The sequence below is a fragment of the Limulus polyphemus genome, unplaced genomic scaffold (assembly GCF_000517525.1).
Source record: "Limulus polyphemus unplaced genomic scaffold, Limulus_polyphemus-2.1.2 Scaffold9414, whole genome shotgun sequence".
In the NCBI taxonomy this organism is placed as follows: Eukaryota; Metazoa; Arthropoda; class Merostomata; order Xiphosura; family Limulidae; genus Limulus; species Limulus polyphemus.
This window is the reverse complement of record NW_013675024.1, coordinates 5,020-11,067: the sequence shown is the minus strand read 5'-3', so window position 1 is coordinate 11,067 and position 6,048 is coordinate 5,020. Positions and strand designations below refer to the sequence as shown.

Below are 6,048 nucleotides of genomic sequence, written 5' to 3'. Positions count from 1 at the left end.
AACAATAGAAATATACCTCAAGGGAAAGGTGATACAAAGATCAGGAGGACATAGGTTTGAAAGGATAAAGTGATAATGCATGAAAAAACAACTCTAAAGTCACGATTAGGCAATTGAAATGGTCATTTGGGATGAAGAATATGAAAGGATCATAAAGAGATAGCATAGAAGTCAAAACCTTCATATACATCAAAGAGTGAAAGGGAGCAGTGAAGGATGCTGTATATAATGCAAGAAAGAAGCCAAACCTTTCAAAAATCCATGTCAAAAAACTTGAAACAGAATACACCACTGTTAATATCTAGTCCATTTCCATCGATATAATTCCATAGTAGGTTGATGGAGGATATAATCCAATAAATGGAACCTGTAGAATTTAAATCCCTATGGTTGGGCAAAGGACTGCATAACTTCCATGCATGAAGCTGAAGTCGTTAAATGTCCAGATGTTGAATGTTGGACTGAGGTTGTCCCAACAAGGATGAATGAAGAGATAGTGGTGAACATTCCTGGAGCAACTGAAAAAGAGGAAACCATGTCCGAGCAGGCCAAAAAGGTGCTGACAAGAGAACCTAACATGGGGTGAAATGAATCATAGACAAGAGTCTGGGTAAGAGATGAATAGGAGGAAAGGCATACAAATGGAATCCTGTCCAGTCTTGACTGAAAGCATCTATTGCCAAAGCATGTGGATATGGAATTGGAGACCAGAACTGTAGGATAGCATTCTAATGCGTTGTAAAGGTGTCTATCATTGGAGAGCCAAACTGAGAACAAATCCACTGAAAGACCACCTGACGGAACATCCATGCTGGTGGAAGAATCTGATGGGGTCGAGAAATGTGATCTGCGATCAAAATCATAACCCCTGGCACATGACAGGCCAAAAAATAGGTGTCATTGGAATGAGCCGAAAAAGAAGATCCCAAGCCCGAAAACCAAGACGAGAAAGATATGAAACTACTATGGAGTAGTCCGAATGAATCATGACCATTTATTCATGTAAGAGAAAGGAAGACCTGGAATCATCACTAGATGTACTGCAAAAAAGTTTGAGAATGTTGATATGCAGGGTAGATCTGTAGTCGGGCCAAATACCCTGGAATGCCTACTCCAGAAGAAAGGCTCCCCATCCATGAAGAGAATCATCCATGAAGAAATGGATTTCCACATGAGCTGGTAGTATCCAGACCCTGATGTTCATGTTGTTCCTGTCTAGCCACCATTTGAGATTTGCAAATTATTTGAGCAAAGAGAATGTGTGATCCAAAGGATCGGTATGCATGAGCCACTGGTCACGAAATAACCACTTAAAAGATCTCATATGGGACTGATCCAATGGTATGATGGATTTTAGAGAAGCACAAATCCCCAAAACAGACAGAACCATCCATGCAATGGGAGAACATGACATAAGCAAATGCCTGACAATCCATTCCCTAACGTGAATCTGAGGGGAGAAGGTTGAGCTCGACTCAAAGTGCATTGAAAAACACCCCAAGATGGACTATGTATGGAGTTGGAGAGAGAATGGATTTGTCCAACCTGATATGAAGTCCACCCTCCTGGCTTCTGAAAAGAGTCTGTGGATGTAGTGTGGCAATGTGAGAGATTGGTGTCAAATGAAGTAAATCTTCCAAATAGCAATGCGTGCACAACCCAGAAAATGAAGACGCTGCTCAAAGGCCCGTACTACTCAGCAGAAAACATATGGTGCTGTAGCAAGTCCAAACAGGAGAGCTCGGAACTTCTACATTTGGTCCTCGTGCAAAAAAATGTAGAAATCGACAAGAAGACTATGCTATGGGGATTTGAAGGTAGATGTCTGTAACATCAAAGTGGACAATCCTTCTGATCAACCTGAAGAAGTCCAAAAGGCAACATCCATGGCTTGGATTGGCAGGATCATATATGCCATACCCCACCCAAGTGCATGCTGTCTGTCTGTGATTTCTATTTGCAATATAAGGAACCACCTATTTTCTATGTGGTTTTGCTAGTTTGCCTGATTAAAAAGATTGCACATGCACGCACGCACGTGGATAAGATAAGTAATAACACAGGTGCACACCCTCAGTGTCCACTTAGCATGGATGCAAGATTTCAAGTTTATAGGTTCTTTGTTCTTGGTGCTATAGTGGTCACATATTCCTTCCTATGTGGTTTTTTGCTAGCTCGCCTCACAAAAAATGCAAATGCACGCGGATAAGTAATAATACCCAAGTGCACACCCTCAGGATCCATTTAGTATGTGTGCAAAATTTTAGGTTTCCAGGTTATTTCCTCTTTGGAGTTATGATGGTCACACACACACACAGACACATCCTTTTATTATTATAGATATTATCTAGTAGTGTATGGGATGTTCTAGACCTCTGTCAGGGTATCAACATGCGGCGGATATTAGATAGATCTAGAATGCGTGATTGTGAGTTTTGAGATAAAGGAGCATAGAGTGGCAATATTTCAAGAGCAATTATCACAGATTGTATTGTAATAACAGGGTAGATAAGAAATAATTTGTCTTGTCAAATTCTGTTCTAAAGTAATTGAACCAGCCTGGGTGAAATTTGATGAAACAGAGAATTATTTAAAATTTTGAATATAGCTGTGATAATTAACAGTGTAACCAACATTTGTATATACATTTGACTTGATTTAATATATTATTTTAAAACAAGTGGACTGTTTGCTGTTTTTATTGTTTAAATTTATCACTAACAAGTCACAGACACCTACTGTAAAGAATCTGGCCCATATATAAAACCCGACAAACAGCTGGAATGAAGATTTTCTTACTTGACTAATACATGTTAACAACTTTTTAAAACAGCTTGAGTGAATATTTACTTGCATTGTTAATAGATGGAGTGACAATTTACCTTATCATATTGGGTGCACTTTTCAAAGATTTTTGTTGGGCTTCTACCTTCTCTTTTCTCAAAATCTCACACATTGACTGAAAGTTAAAAAAACTATGAATTAAAATACAGATAAATAAGTGTACCAAACATAGCTGAAGTCCATTGTTAATAAGGTTTAAATATATGACACTGTGAACACATATTGAATAATAATGTGAACATAGCACAACTGAGTAAGTTATGGAATAATGAAAAATTAATGGTCCACCTGAAACTACAACATTTGAATAACACTATGAATATAGTTAAATCATACAATACATGAAGTACAGGTGAATTATAGTATAAAGTTTGTTTGTAGTTAATTACAAAGCTACACAATGGGCTACCTGACCATCATCGGTTATTAGTGCAATGAGCCTTCAGACTTATCACTGAGCCACTAGAGGGTAAAGTGTAAGGTACAGGCAAGCTACAATGTAAATAAAGTGCAAATAAGTTATGCTGCAAACAAAGCTAAATGATATCGTAACTACAGATGAAATACAGTATATATAAAGTAACATTATATGATATAGTTCAATAACAATGTGACTGAGGTATAGGTGAATTATTATAAAGTAATAGTATATGACATAGTTCAGTAACAGTGTGACTGAGGTATAGGTGAATTAAAGTATATGTATAAAGTAACAGTATATGATATAGTTCAGTAACAGTGTGACTGAGGTATAGGTGAATTACAGTATATATAAAGTAACAGTATATGATGTAGTTCAGTAACAGTGTGATTGAGGTATAGGTGAATTACAGTATAAATATCAAGTAACAGTATATGATATAGTTCAGTAACAGTGTGATTGAGGTATAGGTGAATTAAAATGTAAGCATGACAATGTTAAAAATACAACGTGAGCAGGACAATGTTAAAATTGCAATGTCTACATGATAGTGTTAAAACTACAATATAAAAATGATGCAGCTGAACTGTTTGTAAAGCAGGTTTGACTTACTAAATCATAAACAATCTTTTTGTTATATAGTTACTAAGCCGCATATGCTTGATCTTATAAAACAACACATTATCTCTGTTGGACATTACTATTGTTAAAATATTCTTTTTTATTGTTTAATGTCCAATAATGATATTTTTGTCAATGGAACTCACTTGTCAATATTAATAGAATTTGTTAAGCCTGACAAAGACCAGATGTTGAAATATATATTTTTTAATACTTATTGAGTTTTTAAGTCCTTCTAACTCTTCATTTATTATTCTAAATCAATTTAGGTCTGTGAATAATGTTTGTCATTCTGCCAAATTTAGTCAATCAGTATTATAAAGAAGGCAATTTTATCTTCTTGATATCTCTATCAGACAGCTAGCTACTTTTTCTTTTAAACCAAAACTGTGTCCCAATCTTCTGAAGTGAATGAAATACTTAAGTTACACCGTTAACAAGGCAAAATATATAAAAATTAAACTATAATCAAACTGTAGTTTAATTACATTGTCCATAAAGTATCCTTGCATGCTATTTATAACATAATTACCCTAGTTATCAACAAGGTAGAGTTGAAAACACTACAAACATAGTAAAGTAAAAGTGAAATGTAAATTAAGTTACCTGAGCATACGCAATGAAAAACAACTTGTCATAATTTCCAACGCCAGGCAAAGAAAAGGTATCATCTTCTCTTACAACATATTCTTTGTAGGCCTACAGAAGATCCAGAATAGCAGACAAATTACTACACTATATTTTTGTAAGTTGTTCACTTTTTAACAACACCAAATTATTGCTAACTAGATTAATTCATTATTAATATCATTGTTGAAGATAAATCTTAATATGATTAAAAGCCATTCTTCTAACATTTACAATGTTCATCAAAAAGGTGATCCTAAAAAAAGTAATGTTGTAACATCCCTCCTGACTTTAGTCATTTGTCATTTGTATTTCTCCCACAATTAAGCCTGACTTGCATGACCAGCAGTTGAGTAGTTTCAGCTATTAAAATCAGTTACATAGCCACATTAATGTTTCATTAACCCTACGTGCACAGGTGGGGTTAAAGCATATATGACATGACATTTAACAAAAGGCCATTCAACATAGTATTATGTATTTAATCATAGTTATAGACAGTTCATTTTACCCTACATTGCTGCTTCAGCAACAGTTCATGGTAGAGGAGAGTAAATACCAGATACAGTGCACAGGGATGCAGAAAAAAATTGTGGATATGCATTTTGGAAGTTCTGGAGACTATGAAAGTACAATATACAAAGTGTAATATGTACATCGGTATGAAAAACACCTAGCACTACGACTTGACAGAATCTGAGTTGTCAATTCACAGACATACCTTCTGTAATACATCTGATTTTTTGTGTACAACAAACTTGTACATTTTACTAAAAGTTTGCCATATTTCATGTAGATACATGGAATAAACTTATATTTACATTCAACATTCATTCTCAAGTACGAGATCCATCCAACGGACTGACCACATTCGATTATGAAAGTGGTTAATTAAAGGCTTAGCGTTACATCATAAATTAACAAGTGACTTCATTGAAATTTTCCTTTGCTCTTGTAACAGGTTAGCGCTCAGGTGAGCTTAATTGTTGGAGTTTCAATTAAAACCAACCTGTACACCAAATTTATTTGTTGGAGGATTTTGTCGGGACGAGTGGAGCCACAAGTCGCTAACTCCAGGAGTTTACAGTTAGAGTAAAGAATATGAGTCTCAGACCAGCAATACAATTCACAAATAACTTTTATTAGTCTCTAATACACCTTGCATAATAGTTACTATTAACTCTTTAACCATTGAACATTTGAACATTAATAACACTTCTTATACAAAAGCTGATCTAGAGAGAGAGATACTTACTGCAGAGTTGGAACCTTCTTAGCAGAGTCCAGATTATTGAGCTGCATAGCTATGGCTGGTAGAACTGGCTGGAGAACTGGGTATCTTCAGAACTTGCCGGAGATCTGACTTTCCAGCTCCTGACATGGGTTTATATAGCAGAATTTCTCTGTATCCTGGCGATTATCCAAATAGGATACAGCATCACCCACAAGTAGTGCGGTGCTCCTATTGGATGCTTGGAGGCAAGTTTTGGACTGATCTGGTACCACACCCAAAAACCCTCAGGCTATTGGTCATG

General features: G+C 35.7%; 1 long non-coding RNA gene across 2 annotated transcripts in view; it reads right to left on the bottom strand.

The window, feature by feature from the left end:
* Positions 1–6,023, bottom strand: part of LOC106475911 — an 8,531-nt gene extending 2,508 nt beyond the window's left edge. The window contains exons 1-3 of one of the 2 annotated variants that reach the window (XR_002609021.1): positions 5,769–6,023; positions 4,493–4,585; positions 2,883–2,959 (exon numbers count right to left, since the gene is read on the bottom strand). This is a non-coding gene — a long non-coding RNA (uncharacterized LOC106475911). Of the gene's footprint in view, positions 1–2,882; positions 2,960–4,492 lie in introns of both variants that reach the window. The other variant, XR_001291854.2, reaches the window with a different exon arrangement.
* Between the last annotated feature and the right edge of the window lie 25 nt (positions 6,024–6,048).